At 44.9% G+C, this 15930-nt stretch overlaps 1 long non-coding RNA gene across 3 annotated transcripts; it reads right to left on the bottom strand.

Moving 5' to 3' along the window:
- Positions 1-819: 819 nt before the first annotated feature.
- LOC131919137 (uncharacterized) lies at positions 820-15660 on the bottom strand. 3 transcript variants are annotated; one of them, XR_009381168.1, is made up of 5 exons: positions 15577-15660; positions 9584-9695; positions 9232-9490; positions 5250-5356; positions 820-1114 (listed from the first exon to the last, which is right to left on the bottom strand). It is a non-coding gene; the product is annotated as an uncharacterized LOC131919137 (long non-coding RNA). The 3 variants fall into 3 exon arrangements; XR_009381169.1 differs by lacking the exon at positions 15577-15660 and adding an exon at positions 15283-15472; XR_009381170.1 differs by lacking the exon at positions 15577-15660 and adding an exon at positions 13701-14923.
- Between the last annotated feature and the right edge of the window lie 270 nt (positions 15661-15930).

Here is a 15930-nt window from a genome sequence, read left to right as displayed (position 1 = left end):
ACCCATGCACTCTGAGCCTTGCGTCCTTTAACCCAAAGAAGGTTCTCCTGGTTTCAGGGTTCTGCGTCGACTGGAAGCAGTCACCATGCCCAGAGCCTCCAATGTTGAACTATTTTCTAGTCTTCGCCTTCCCCTTAATACTGGTTCGGTGGGAGCTCCGTGAAATGGATGATTTCCCCTCCGGAAGCATGCTGATTGCAGCCGGGTGTTGTGTAACCGGCTGGATGAGCGCGGAGGTCCCCGGAGAGCCCTAGCCTGGCGGACAGGCTGGCGCGAGCCCGGCGTTCCGTCCAGCAGGGGGCAGCAGAGCCCGCCGCCGCCGCCGCCGCCGCAGCCCGCCTGTGAGCCCGCAGCCATGACAGCCCCTCCCGGAAAAGCTAAGCGGGCCTTGAGCATCGTGTTCGTGTCTGTGGAAGCATTTCCCCTGTCTCGTTTAAGCTGGGACACAGTGTTTCGGCAGCTGATGCGTGCATACTCGCTTTGTTTTTTACTGTTTGCTCTGCTCCTGTTCGCGGCTAAAGGAACAATAATTACACTCTGGCCCGTGTCCGTCTGTGCCGGACGCCTTGCGTTTCACCGCCGCATCCCTGCATCAGTGTCCAGACGATGACTGTGTCATAAGTAACTGAAAGAGGTAAAGGCTTTCAGAACCAGGTCTGAGATTAACGCTGGGGTGAACAAGAAGGGTGTGTGGTTTCTTTCTTTCTTTTTTTATTAAGAAACTTTCTATTCATTTTACATACCAACAACAGATCCCCCTCTTCTTCCTCCCGCCCCCAGCCTTCCCCCCAACCCAGCCACCACTCCCACCTCCTCCAAGGCGAGGCCTCTCCTGGGGAGTCAGCAGAGCCTGGTAGATTCAGTTGAGGCAGGTCCAAGGCCCTCCCCCTGCACCAAGGCTGTGCACGGTGTCCCACCATAGGCACTGGGCTCCAAAAGCTGGCTCATGCACCAGCGACGGATCCTGATCCCGCCCCCTTAAACAGTTCAAGTTACTGGTTTTTTTCCACCCGTTGGTACAGACACATTGGACATGATTTAGCAGACGCCTGTTGTAGCTGCAGCACTTTTATAAATGCTAGAGATTCGGAAACTGAAGGGAAGACTTCATGATCTGAAAGACAATACACAATTTAGTTTTCCTTTGAGCGACTGATCCAGGAACAGGTGCAGAGTGTTTGATCTTCACCCCAGAACGGCTGCACCTCAGAACGGCTGTACCCACAGCCTGCAGTTCCCCGGACTCCCCAGACGGTTTCTGTGTACTTGAAAATTTGGGAAACTATTGGGGACTATGGGGGTCCAGCCCCTTTACAGTTCCCTCCCAGGGTCCGGGAAGAATCTACAACCAGCTGATAATTTAATCTTTGATGATATGAAATGAATCTATGTGCACAAACTCCTTAGTCCACACACTTTATTATTCTGTCGGTTCTCTCTCTTATACTTATACTCTGCTCTCATTTTTAGCTCCTTTCTTGCCTGATTTCTCTTTACATTTATCTGTTGTCCCCTCCAGGTTCTATCTTAATTCCTTCATCTTAGTTCTGCCCCTTCTAGGTTCTCATCCATCTAGTTCTTTCCCATATCATCTCCTCTCCCATCTCCTTCTCTCTCATCTGGCTCTTCCTCATCTTCCATCTCGTTCCTCTAGTACTCTCTTCTAGTCCTTCAATCTAGTTCTTCCCCATCTCAGTTTGTTCCTCTCAAGTTCTTACCCATCTAGTTCTTCCATTCTCTTTTCTCTTCTCGGACCCCGATGTGCCCTGGAAGTCCTGGTATATATACACTTACAAGCAGTATTTCCTTAGCAGTGCAAAGCCAGGCTTCCATGGTCAAACGGAGGTGTGATAAGAATCATATAGAAGGGCAATAACCATTAATTATCATTTGCAACCCCAAAGGGAAATGACCAATGGGGAAATGAATTAACTAAAGGCTAAATTCAGGTAATATTTAAGAAGAGGGATCTTATGTGCTCAACTATAGTCTTAAACGTGATTAGTAGAAAATGTTAAGAATCTATAAGTTGCTAGGTCAATGGGAGAAAATAAAACTGCCTTCTTTTTTCCTGTGGCTCCTATCTGTCCAAGCTATCTGCGGTTTTTCTGCAGGGTGGGGGAAAGTGTGCTTGGTCGCTAGGCAACCTGTGTACAGGTAGATGCCTCTGGTGATAGTTGAAGGGAGATCTGGAACCGGAGGTCAGATTTGGAAAAGGAGGAAGTTAAACTTAATTGGCACATCCGCCAGGCCTTCTCAAACAGGTAGCCTGGATGCTTAGGTCTGTTCTTAGAGAGTACAGAGGTTATCTCTGATAAAGTACTTTCCTCCATTTGGGGATGGACCTGACCGGATGCTGCCAATGATGATAATTACAGGGAGACTTGACCTGGGGTTCTGACTGAGCATAGCTGTCAGTGCAGAAGGTTATCTAAATATTCCTAGAAGTGGTTAGATAAGGAGTTAGAGGTCTATAAAGTTAGTAAGGCTGTAAGAAAGGAGGGTCCGAGCTGAATTGTGTAAAGCTATTACTGAACATCCACCTGACCTAGGCGATGTCTCCTTGTGGAATTTACCTTAAATCAAGAGACTTGGATGTGGGCTGTTATTACTGCCACTCCTTGAAAGTGGCTAAGGGAGATATCTGATTCCAGAGAAAGCCTTTCCTGAGGCTGTTCTCCAAATATCTGGAATGTGTATGTCCAGAGAGTGATCAGTCCACACTGTTAGCCCTTCTTAGGGAAAAGTCAATTGGGAAAACTATGAAGGCACACATGATTTTCATAACAGAATACAGCTGATATATAACAAGCCAAATAACACCAAAAACTCCTTGAAATTTGGCTTCCTCTGGAGGAACTCCTTGATCCCTCCAGGTAGTGGCTTTGCCATAACCAGCTGAGTTCTTATGATATATTGCTGCGGCCCACAGCAGGAAACAACCTGGGAGGGCACCCAGGATTGCCTGCCAGTATTTGGAAGGGCAATATGTGAAAAAATGTGAATGTGTTTGTTTGACCTTGTTCTGAAGGGCAAGTATAAGTTCAATGTATACGATTCCGGAGAGGAGAGTCCCCACTTCCTCTAAAGAGCAGGGAATTGTGGGCTGGAATCATATCTCAAAATGAGCTGGCTTCTTACTAGTTACCAGATAAATTCAAACTGGGATGTTGCAACTAAATACTTCTTCCCTCTGATTCTTATTACTCAAAGATAGGAATGTGTGTAGCAGGAATCTTAAAGGGGCTTATTAATAAAAACAAAACCAGGGCCAGTTATTGGGGTGAATGCTGGAAGATCAGAGAAGCAGAACAAGCCTATCTCACCAGTTCCTCAGCTGATCCTGTTTCCTCAGACTGGAAACCTTTGAGTCCCCATCCAGAATCTCAGCTGAACTGCTGCTCCAAAGCCTGAAAGTTTAACCAGCTAAAAGCTTCTAGTTCCTGGTTTTCATGCTTTATATACCTTTCTGCTTTCTGCCATCACTCCCTGGGATTAAAGGTGTGAGTCACCATGCCTGGCTGTTTCCAATGTGGCCTTGAACTCACAGAGATTCAGAGGGATTTCTGCCTCTAGAATGCGTGTGCTACCACTGCCTATCCTCTATGTTTAATATTGTGGCTGTTCTCTTTTCTGACCCCAGATAAGTTTATTAGCGTGCACAATATTTTGGGGAACACAATACCACCACAAATGTGGTTATTAAAACTACTGGGTAGTGACTCTCTCTCTCTTCCCCCCCACCCGTGTTGTGTGTGTGTGTGTGTGTGTGTGTGTGTGTGTGTGTGTGTGTGTGTGTGCGCGCGCTGTAAAATGTTTAGCTACTACAAACAGTATTCATGGCTATGAACAACAGCAGAGGCCCAGAGTGATGCGGTTTGCACCTGAGGTAGTAAGTGCTCGTCACAATCTGAGGGTAGTGTGAATGGAGAAGGGAAGTGCATCTGAAGGTCCTGAGGGACCCAGTGGGGTTACAGCACGATATGAGGATGAGAATAGGGATAACGGACAAGCAGATGAGAGAGCAAAATTCAAAGGAGGACCCAGACAGTCACTCATTTCTTATTCATCATGTTGGCAGTAAGAAGAACAGAGACTCCTCGACCCATACCTCACAAATACTGGCTCTTTAAAGGGAATGCTGGGTGGACTCTGCTGTTATGAGACCCTTTGTGTCAAGCAGAGCACTGAGGAAGGCTGGCTGTTTACTGTTTCCCATCACACGGGTACAATTAGCATTGAGTGGAAACGATGAGAAGATCACATGTGTGTGACCACTGGACTTCCAAGCAGCACTTGTCTTGTGAGCACTGTGTTATTAACTAGGAAGGCAGCAGTGGCCTCCCCTGGGATGCAGGCTCCAGGACCAGGCAGCCTGAGCCCTGCGGTCCTTTGGATCCTCCCTATGCCTGGGGCACCAGGAAGAGAAGAATGAGATGGCCATTCAGTGGCTGGGACCTAGCAGGCTCTCTGTGGTGTTGTGGATTGGAGAGTGACAGGATGACTGAGGAGCGGCAAAGGCAGCCAGCTGGCCTTGTCTCCCCCACTCACTCCTCCCCTGCCTCCCCTGCAGAGTCTCAAGTAGATACAATCTCTGATCCTTGAGTCTAGTCTGATTCAGACCTAGGGTCTGCCTTGAATGGCATCTCTTAAGTGGTGTTAATTAAGGCAAGTGTGTAATAGACAGTAACCCATTGTATCCTGTGCCTCAGAGAACATTCTTCAATCTGACAGTGTGTTTTCTTAGTGTTATGCTTATTTGTTGTTGAACATCCCAGTAAAGGTCAACGCAACCATCACTCCAGGTATGGGCAGTGTTGGCATCACAGACCATTCTGAAGACAGCAGAACAGCCAGGAAAGGAGAGTAGCCAGTGAGGAGTAGGGGAGAGGGACTTTAGCGGTCTTCGCTTCACGTGGTCTTGGTTGAATGGATGGACTCATCTATCTTGACAAATCTGTTTTCCTACTCGGTTTCTATCCATGTCAGGGAACGGCAGTGGTCCTTCCCATACGCAACCACTTCCCACCCATATCTGGTTTTCCCACTGCTCAGAAATTCCTCCAAATTCCAAGTGTTCCAAAACCCGACACCTCCGGCCTGTGAGACTCTGGACTCCAGCCTGTCTGCTCTGATCATCCCCTGTTGTTTCTCTCCCGTGAATGAACAAATGAATCCTGTAGAGAGCATTTGAACTTTACCCTGGAAGTACATTCAAAGATATATCTTTTTCCTTTCTGGGTTTCTACCTGAGGAACAGATGGTCAACTTTTATCACCTCTTTGGCAGTCTACACTGATTCATTTCTTCTTTTTCCCTCTGATTTCCAGGTGACATTTTGCTTCTTAATGAGATTCTATAAAAAGAATTCCACTTGAAATCAGGCTGCCTACCTGTTAGCCCAGGCTTGCCCTCGCTCCCCCCAACACACACATACACTGGCTCACCAGCCCTGGTGGCATCACTCACCTGCCTGAACCTGTTTCCTTCCCCATAAACAGACCCAGCTGTGCTCCCACAGCTGCCATGATGATGTGCTAACAGCTCTGGAAGAAGCCACCTCCCTTATTCAGTCCCTTTGCCGCCATTCCCATTTGCTGTCTCTAATATTCTTTTTTTTAGCTCCTCAAAACTGGCATTTTAAAAACTGTTACTGTTAAAATGAGTACTTGCCTTTTAAAAAAAATCTTCAAGTTGCTAAGCAGCACCTGCCCCCCCCTTCCCCTTTTATGCAGCCCGGTTGCCATAGTATCATTTGAGCATGGTAACAAGAAGCAAAGAGCAATCATTTTTCACTAAATAGGGTTGGGCAGACAGATAAACATGTTGAAATGTTTCCGTACAACTCTCTCAAGGAAGGGGGAGGCTGCTCCATGGCACACAACTTGGGGCCTTTCATCAGTTCCTCCCCTGCCTTCCCATTTGCCTGGAGCTCTTCTCACCTGTGGCTCATCCCAGCCCTGGTATGACACTTCCTAAAAAGGCTTTTTGAAGGGCTGCTGCTGCTACTCCAGTATTTGTAACTATTTAGGGCTAAAAGCAGGCTGGAATCCTTCTTGGAGAGCTGCTAAACACGGAGTGTACTGTGAATCAGGCTGACGACTGAGGCACCCATGTCGTAGCAGGTTTGGGGATGACAGCAGACGTCATCAGAGTGACATCAAAGGGTGCTTTTTAAAAAATGGAAAGGACCAAAAGAGAGATGAGGTTTTACAATCCATTTGTTACCGAACATGTATTAGAGAAGTATAAACCCCAGACCCTATTCTTCAGCTCCAAGGTCTAAGGACAGGCTTTTGCCCACCAACTACATAAACAAATTCAGACTCTGCGCTAGCACCTGCCTGTCTCCTTTGTCCTGTGTGGTCCAATAAGGCCCAGGTTCCATATCAGGAGCACAGGTGTTGCTTGTCTAGCTGTCCAACCATGACACTATTTCTTGACTGATGGTGGACTCCTGCTTCTCGGTGACTCTGGAATCAGCTGAGGGACCCTTGAGGGCTTCCATGATTCAGGATCCAGAGGTTGAGGCCAGACCAGCAGAGGTTGGCAGGTATGTGCCCACCTGTGAAAGCCAGTAGTTCTAGTCGGTCAGTGTTCCTATCGTGTTCCTTTCACAGACTTGAAATCACCTCTTGAAGCAACCCCCATAGACTCAAAATATTTCTCTAAACATGCACGTAAGTAGTGCCTCCTCAGAAGCGAATTGACTTCCAGATTAAGCCTTCAGTTGAGCATGCTGCCCTCTACAAAGCACTGCCCGACTTGGCCTTCTCCGGGAAGACATTCTTTGAGCTTGAGTCTCAGGCCTGGGAAGGACTAGCACTGTCAATGCACTCTCATACTTGGCTGCACTATGACAAGGACGTACCATTGCCAGGCAGCCACTTAAAACAGGAAGCACACTCCACTGTTCCACAGAGCTGTGTGCTGAGCCCCTGAGCCAATCCTCGACATCTTAAACACATATGGCTTAGAGGCTTAGAGAGAGGGCTTTATCAGACAAAGGCAGGGTTGTCCCAGACTCCTTCAAACAAGTCAACTTCTCCCTCAAAGTGGAATAAAATATTTTCCTTCCTCTGCCTTCTGTTGACCTTCCAAGCCAGTTCTTTCCTTAGTCTATATTCATTATATATAGTGATGATGTCATAAAAATAGTTTCTTTCCTGTATCTTAAGTACTGTGACCATATTTACTCCCCCAAACCCTTCACTCTGTTTCTGATTCCCCATTCTACTCATGCCCTTCCTTCTCCAGCTCTTCCTTTGCTTTCATATATATGGCTTTTTGTATTTATGTGTATTCAGGGATTTGCAAATGAGTAACAACGTGACATTTGTCTCCCTGACTTATTTCACTTCAGACGGCAATCTCCAGTTGCATCCACTTTCCAACAGATGACATAATTCTGTTGTATATCGTGACTAAGGCTTCATCATGTACATATGCCACAATTTTAATCTGCTCATCTGCGGATGGATGCCAAGCATGCTTCCAGCACTTGGCTATTCTGAACAGCACAATAGTATTACAGGGATATGCAAATATATTTGTGGTATGTTGACTTACAATCCTTAAGGCAAATAACCTAGATGTGGTGTAGTTGGGTCACATGGTAGTTCTATTTTTAGTTTGTTGAAAAAACCTCCATAGTGGTATCCATAGTGTATACTGATTCATACTCCTTTATCTGTGTCTCACAGCTTCTTCTCTCCTACCTTCCAGTCAAAGGTCACATTGTTATTAACAATATGCCTTTTCAGAAGAATCCTGGAAGCTAAAAGGTAGGCAGATGAGACTTCCAATCTTCGTGTTTCTCAGAAACAGCCTCAGACATCACAGCTGGAACATGTCCATTCAGCACGTCTGAGAAGGAATTTCTGCCACATCACTGCTACCCCACATGGGGTTCAGAGCCCCTCAGTGCACAGTGCTCACAGTGCATCCTAGAGCCCAAGTGTCTTTTGTCTGAGCTCTACTGGCAGTAGAGCTTAACTAGTTAACTACCAAAATGCCCTGTAAATTAGTCCTTCTGAGACCCAGCTTTCTGGATCTCATCCTTTATCTGATGTCCCTGGTCAAATGAGAACAAGGCCCACATCATGTCTAAGTACTTTCTATCATGTGGTCATGTCCCTAAAGGTCCCATACCACTTCTGAGTGCCACTGACCGTGAAGCTCTATGAATATTGACTCTCGGGTAGCTCACTGATGAGTACATCACACAGGTATGTTTTCCAAGAATTTTTTCCCTTTTTCCGAATTCCACGGAGTTCCACATAGTCACTGATTTGACTAATTCCTGTGCTCAGAGAACCATCAGTTGGAGCTTCAGAGGGCTGTGGCTGCTTTGCTGGACAAATTATCTTTCGATTAAACTCCAGGAGAATACCGATAAATATTTAATAATATACTTTCTAGTGGTGGGTGCATCAAGCTGAGAACAGTAAAAAGAAAAGCCCGATGTGCGACAGCTGCCAGATTTGACAGTGTAAACACTCCCGTTGTGGCCAATTTCAACCTCCTATCAAGTCACTGAATGGGGAATTTTGAAGAGTTGGTACCACAGGTTCCTGTGAGCTGGGACAAACTGCCTCTCATACACCAGTGCAGTGATTCCTCCAGGGGAATTTGACTGTCAATCATTCTCTTGCTCATTTATCTGTCATGTTTCCATCAAACAGCTAATTCCTCCAGACATTCCAGTCCTTTAAGCCAGTCTCCCTTTTTGGCCAAAGGTCTTGATGCTTGTCTAAGTGAATAATGTACAAGAAACAAAAGCAGCCTGATAAGCAAGAGATGTTTCCCCAACACTCTCCCAGAACTCTGGAGAACTTCATGCATTGCTAAATTCAGAATTAGCAATCTAGATTCCTGAGATCTATACAGTATAGTTCTCGTCACAGGACTGTTTTCTCAGACTTTTTGAGAAAGGTTGAGATGAACAATATTTTCATACACTCAGAGCTACATGTAAGCCCAGGCTTTTAGCTAGGTGAGAGGGTGGTTCTCCAAACTCCATTAATGTAGAGATAATGACCCATACGTACTTCAGCGCAGGCCACTGCAGCCACACTACAGTGGAAGCCCTTGCTCCATCAGGATACTTAATGTAAGTGTTTACCTACGGCTCTGAATGTTCTCTGGCTTCAGCTGTCTGCCCCAAACTGAGCTCTGAGTCACATCACTTATCTGGCTGAGGGCTTCAGTATTGCTTTGCTCAGTCAGTACCTTTCTCTGTCCCTTGTTTTCTCAGTGCTTGGTGGAGTGTTATTCCGTCTTCATTCGGAGAGCCTTCAAAGATTCTTCTGTACATTTCTTCTCCAAGAGAGTGCTTCCATTTTTCATTTTAATCTGTTTTTATGATGCAAATCATAGCTTAATGGAGATGTACCACTCAATCTTAATGGACTCACGATTTCATCAATGAGTTCCTTTCATTTTGATGGAAGAAATAGGCTTAGAATTTCCTGAGGTTTCCACAACCAAGCTGTTAAAGAAATAAAAGAAAAAGGATCAAGCACGAGGAGCCTATGAAGACAGAAGACTTAGTCACAGCAAGTTTCTCCAGATTCATGAATACCTTGTGTCTCTCTGACCATCATTTCTTTGTGTAGGACCCAACAATTCTTCTAGCTCTGATCCCTCATGGGCACCATTGTGTGGCTATTTCCTTAGAACTGAAGCATACCCTCCTGGAGAGAGAACAGAGGACAGAGGCTCATGAGATCCCAGAAGCTAACAAAACTTACAAGACTCAACAAACTCATGACACTTAGCAGGCCAGGAAGCTCAGCAAGTGACAAGACTTACTAGACATGGTCCCTGCTCTAGTTTCCTTTATGTTACTGTGATAAACGCCATGACCAAAAACAACTCTGAGCAGGGAAGTGTTTACTTCAGCTGATACTTCCAGGTAGAAGTTCATCACTGAGGGAAGGAAGCCAGTGCAGGGACTTAAGGCAGGAACCTAGAGCACAAACCGTGGAGGATCGCTGCATTCTGACTTTGCTTTCTTATCTATCCCAGGACTACCTCCAAGGAATGGTACTGCCCACAGGGGACTGTGCCCTCTGACAACAATCCACAACAAAGATAATTCCTCAGATATTGCCACAGGCCAATCAGATCTGTCCAGTTCCGCAACTGAGCCTCCCTCCTTCAAACAGACCACTCTGGGCTGTGTTAAGCTGACTGCTGAAGTTAACAGGTCCAGGCTGTATAAGCAATAAGTAATTGCTGTGGAAGAGGAGACTCTTTGGTGGAGCTGCTTTGAGTCCCAGGGATGCAGCTTTGCTGAGGCATCACTCACACTGACATTTTGGTGGCATAGTCACCTTTAAGCCACCCATGTTCTTTCGAGCAACCCCTTGCCCATGCTTCTGTTGTAACCTAACAACCCCTTGCCTGTGCTTCTGTGTGTAACCCCAATAAATTCGTTGGTTCATCGAGCCAGAACTGAGTAGAATCATTTTTGTGGTTTGTTACTGATGCCCTGTCTGAGTTGATACTGACATCTGTGCAGGAAACATCACCTAACAGGCAAGCTTAGAACTCTGGGTACATAGGAACTCTGGTATGTATAAATGTTTTGACTGTCTTCAGGGGCAGTGTGACAAAGCAATTGTTTCATATTGCGATAGATGGGTAGCAGAAAAGCTTAAAGGGCTTCAACTTAAAGCTAGAAGTTTGAAGTGCTAAGTGTTGGATTTCAGGCATCAAACTCCACTAGGGAGTAAGACTGGTGCTGTGGAATGTTGTTCTGTATGCTGTGAATGTGTGTTGTTCTGATTGGTTGATAAATAAAATGCTGATTGGCCAGTAGCCAGGCAGGAAGTATAGGTGGGATAGGCAGACAAGGAGAATTCTGTGAAGAGGAAGGGAGGAGTCAGGAGTCTATGTCCAGCCAGACACAGAGGAAGCAAGATGGCAAGGCAGAACTGAGGAAAGGTACCAAGTCATGTGGCTAAACATAGATAAGAATTATGGGTTAATTTAAGTGTAAGAGCTAGTCAGTAATAAGTCTGAGCTAATGGCCATGCAGTTATAATTAATATAAGCTTCTTAGTGATTATTTTATAAATGGGCCACAGGACTGCAGGGGCCTGGTAGAACCAGAGAACCTTCTGACTACATTTGGCATACTAACAGGGGACTCTCGAATTTCCATAAGGCCTAAAAGAGTTTAAAAAGGACTTCCAAACACACAATAACATAGCCCAAAACAGCTTTCTACTTCATGTCTCATGTGGGTCAAGATATAGACACTGTGGCATGCAGACTTGAGCTACAGTATGGCAGGTTCACAGCATATGGGCTTGAGTTCAGCATGGTGGATTCCTGCCACTGTACACAGTGGTGTCTGCAAGCCATGCAACATGGTGCATGGTGGATGTAGCTTTTGCTAGTACAGGGGAAAAAAAAGGAAAGAAAGAAAAGGTTTTGGGCTACACACTGCTGGATAGTCAAACTTAGAGTTATGTTAGTTAAGTTTTCTAGATACACATAGATATAATTCAATTAGGTAGGTAATCTTAAAATACTTTAAAGACCTACAGAATATGGCATTTAAAATGTTTTAAGAGCTTTGACTTTCTGGACAATGAGACACATCTGGTCCTGCTGGATAGTCAAGTTATGTCCTTCTGAGGTCTTTGATGTAGTTGAATACTAGATATTTATAATTTTCCTTGATTATGATAAAAGATAAATTAGATATGAAACTTTAGACTTACAAATATAAGATAGATGATAGAATATTTTCTTTGATTTTGCCAAATACAAATAGACTAGATATTGTAACTGTAATTCTTGATTGATAACTGTTTTGCTATATGTAATTTTACTATGTTAAAGTTAAAACCTTTCTTTTTGATTAGACAGAAAAGGGGAAGTGCTGTGGAATGTCATTCTGTATGCTGTGAATGTGTGTTTCTCTGATTGGTTGATAAATAAAGCTGTTTGGCCAATGATGAGACAGAATAAGGTTAGGCGGGATATTCCAACTAGAGAGAGAGGAAAGAGAAAGGCAGAGCAGAGAGACATGGCTAGCTGCCGCCATAACAAACAAGATGTAAAGTACCAGTAAGCCACAAGCCACGTGGCAAAGTATAGATTTATAGAAATGGGTTAATTTAAGATGTAAGAGCTAGCTAGCAGGAAGCCTGAGACATTAGGTTATATAGTTTGAAAATAATATAAGTCTTAGTGTGTTTATTTGGGTCTGAGCAACTGCAGGACCAGGCGGAACAGAGGAAAACTTCCAACTACAGACTGGAAAACATTTTTTTGATAGATATTGTCCTTTTCAGTGGCTCCAAACTCACATGTGTAGAGTGTTACTACTTCCCTTTACAGGCAAAGGCCTCTTGTAGGTTCATCAGGAATGGAGGTTGCCTCCCTCATCTTCTCGCCTTCATCTTGGTCACTCTCAGATTGATGGTCTGTTGTTATAGCCTAACACCAAATGCACTCAAAACAGAGCTGCACAAACTCCATCTTTATTATGTCCATCTCTCAATTCATGATGTCAGTTCACAAGGTCACCCAGGCCACAGGTTTTGGAATCCCAGTTCCCCTCACCTTCTGCCTACTGTTCACATCACTGTCAAGTTCCACTGACTCCTTTCCAGATTTCCACCTTTTAATTTGCAGTTCCAACACCATTGCCCAAATTCTAACTATTTTCATTTATGTCTGGTTGGAAGAATGTTTGATTCACAGAACACTTTCAAACTGTCAACAAAAGCGGAACAGATTCCCATAGGTCCTTTGTTCTGGTTGTCTTTGCTCCCAGTCAAGGGTACTTTCATTTTCTATGTATGCCTTACTGAAAGTTTGAAAACAAAGAGCATCCTGTCACGCTCAGAAATTGTAATATTTCAACTACCTGTCACCCTGCCTGGCTCATCTCATGGTCCCTCCATCTACAGGGGAGTTGCCGTTATATCTGCTACAGACAGATGGGGTGTTGCCATTATATTTGCTACAGCCACAGACTCTCTAGACCGGCTTCCCCACAGTCTTTCCACCCAGACTCTGCCTCACTGAGCTCCCTTCCCACCGCGACCCACATTCTAGAATCCTACCTCCCCTGAAATCGCCCTAATAATTGATGTCTTTCACTTCGGCCCTGTGGCCATGGTCGCTCTTTCCCCCTTCAGTGTCCTTGCTGACTCACAACATCTGGAAACTAAATTTCCCAGAAATCCTGCCAGCATTCCTGCTTAGAGTCTGCCAATGGAAAACCTCAAGGGAGAGTTGGAGGTAGAAGAGGAGACAGGCGGCCCATTGTTCCCGAAGCTGTAGGGTACAGGCTGCTGCAGACCTTCCAGGACTCTAGCAGACTGGCCCCCACACTGCTGCAGCAAAGCACACAGATAATTACTGTCCTGCAATTCCTCTTCTGATTTCTTAAATTCCTTTGTTAAATTTTATTATTGTAAATTTTATACACTGACAAGTCATATTTGTAAGATGTCCTGAATTAAAAACGTAGTTCTCACAGACCCCTGTTGCCAGACCTTCTGTTCTGGCTGCAATCTGAAATGTCTCCCCCAGGTTCATGGTCTAAATACTTCTTTCCCAGCAGGTGGATCTGTTCAGAGAGGCTGTGGAACTTTCTGGAGCTGGGGCCTTACCCTGTAGACATAGGTTACTAGGAGCTAGCCTTGGACCATCACCCCTAGCTCCTAACTCACCGTCTGCAGTCTGGCCTGCCAGGGTACTGTAGCTTTGGCTACCATGATCTGAACTGCTCCTCTGTGCTTTCCCTGTCACGATGGACTGAAATCCTCCGAAATGTGAGCCCAATCTTCACTCAAGTGCTTTCAGTCAGGTATCATGGTCAGCCGGGCAAACCGACTAATGCATGCCCCCAAAGATTCCAAAGTCTTGAAATCCTTGCACTCAATAATTTCTGCTGGAAATATTTGAATTCCTTTCTCTTTCACCAAGCCAGGTGCATGGTACTAGGAAATGAGCTCAAACCAAGCTCCTTTCAAGTGGCTGAGATACAGTCCATTTGTTCCTCTGTTGGTCTGTAGGATTCTGTGTCTGCTTCTGTTCCTGAGTTTGATTTTGAATCATTTGCAAGAATTAAATCCTAGTGGTGAATCCCAGCCCACTTGGCTGAGATGGGGGCCAGGGAGAGGGGGGTTTTCTTAAGTTTTACTGGCCTGTCATTGACGGGAAATCAAATCTCAGCCTTTGATCACTCTGCCCTCAGAAGTTGTGCTGTGAATTAGACAGACTGTCTGGAAGCAAAAGACTGTTATTACCCAACTTTGATACTCACTACTGCCTGGAAACTGCTAGTTCTTTGCTTATTTTTGGTTCCAAACAATGTTAATCACTAAATTATTATTCCATATTTTCAGGTGACAAAGCCTGAGCTAAGTCTAATACCACACCCTGGATCCAGTCTCAAAGCCTCCTCACTGCTAACCTCTTCCTTTGACTTCTAGTCTGAGCTTGACATCCCTGTACGTGCCTCTCCCTCTAGCTGAGCTTGCCATGGTTAGAGCATTAAGCCAAGGCCATTTTAACTCATTGAATCATTTTTCTGTTCTATCATTTCACCCCAAATCCTTGTAGCCAGTCAGTTATCACCAGGGTCACAAAACTTAGATGCTACATTATTTAACACAGAAGCTCCACAGTAGTCAAAACCAATCAATGGCAGACCTTAGGATTCCTGACATTATCTGCCCTTTGTGACATACTGAATGTGGCCATTTGTTTTGCTCTCTCCTCACTCACAGTATTTCTGAGAGTATTTACTGCCCTGCTGATGCTCTTGCTCTGTGTTTCAGGGGATCTGGCCCTCACACACCTAGGCTCTGTTTCACATCCCCCTCAGAGCTCCTCTGTAATGCTGAAAGAGTCCTTTCTTTTCCCTGGCTCACTCTCTGCTTTTCCTCTCTGGAAAAATTTCATAACCACATGTGTACATCTAGGGCTACAGACCCTTCTTTAAGAGGTAATTTATGGAAAACCAATCCATGTGCATCATACATGCCAATGTTCTAAGTCCACATAACCATTTAATGCCAGAGTCTGTTTCAGGCAGGAAGCAGGGAAATCAATCGTTATGAAGCTTGGACAGCCCTTATGTCCACATTCAAAATGAACCACAGAAATCCTATCAAAACATTACAGCAGTGATTTTTATTTTACTGGTCTCTCCTCTTAATATTTGAGTGGAAACAATTTCTGCTAAAAGCAAGATATGAAAATACTACCTATTCTTCTTGGAAGTATTTTTTAAGAGAGTCCACCCACCTATCACATTGTTCTGCAGGCTGAGTCATGAGTGCTATGATGCTACAAAAGGCAAATTCTAACACATTTACTCCTAGGCATCCTGGCTGGACAGATCGGCCCTCAAACCTGTCATGTTCTGTCTTATAACAATGATGTGTTCTCTCATTGCCACAGTGGCTGTGTAACTCCACCCTGTCTTCAGTGTCTGACTTCCTCTCTCTTTCCCTCTCTCTCTCTCTCTCTCTCTCTCTCTCTCTCTCTCTCTCTCTCTCTCTCTCTCTCTCTCTCTCTCTCTCCTCTCTCTCTCTTTACCTCTTTCCCACCATCAAGACTTGCTTTAATCTGTTTCCAAAATGCAATTGCCTGCTCTCCAATGAGTGTTTCCATGACAACTCCTTTGCGTGGTATTGTTGACTCCATCGTTCCATTCCAACCTGTCTTTGTGGCACAGAGTTCTACTCTCCATGTTAGACCTAAGCATTTCTGGTTCTGTTTCCAGATTCTTTGTTCTTATAACATGTTGACTTTGATCCCAGCCTCTCTGGACTCAGTTTTCATTTTTAGTTTCATTGTTAGACGAGCCAGAGAAAATCAGAACCAAAGTATAGTTTCAAGTACTGGATCAGACCAAGATTCTCCTGTCTTACAGAAGCAATGGTCATTAAT

This window comes from Peromyscus eremicus, chromosome 9 (genome assembly GCF_949786415.1).
Source record: "Peromyscus eremicus chromosome 9, PerEre_H2_v1, whole genome shotgun sequence".
Taxonomy (NCBI): Eukaryota; Metazoa; Chordata; class Mammalia; order Rodentia; family Cricetidae; genus Peromyscus; species Peromyscus eremicus.
This window is presented reverse-complemented; position numbering and strand designations above follow the sequence as displayed.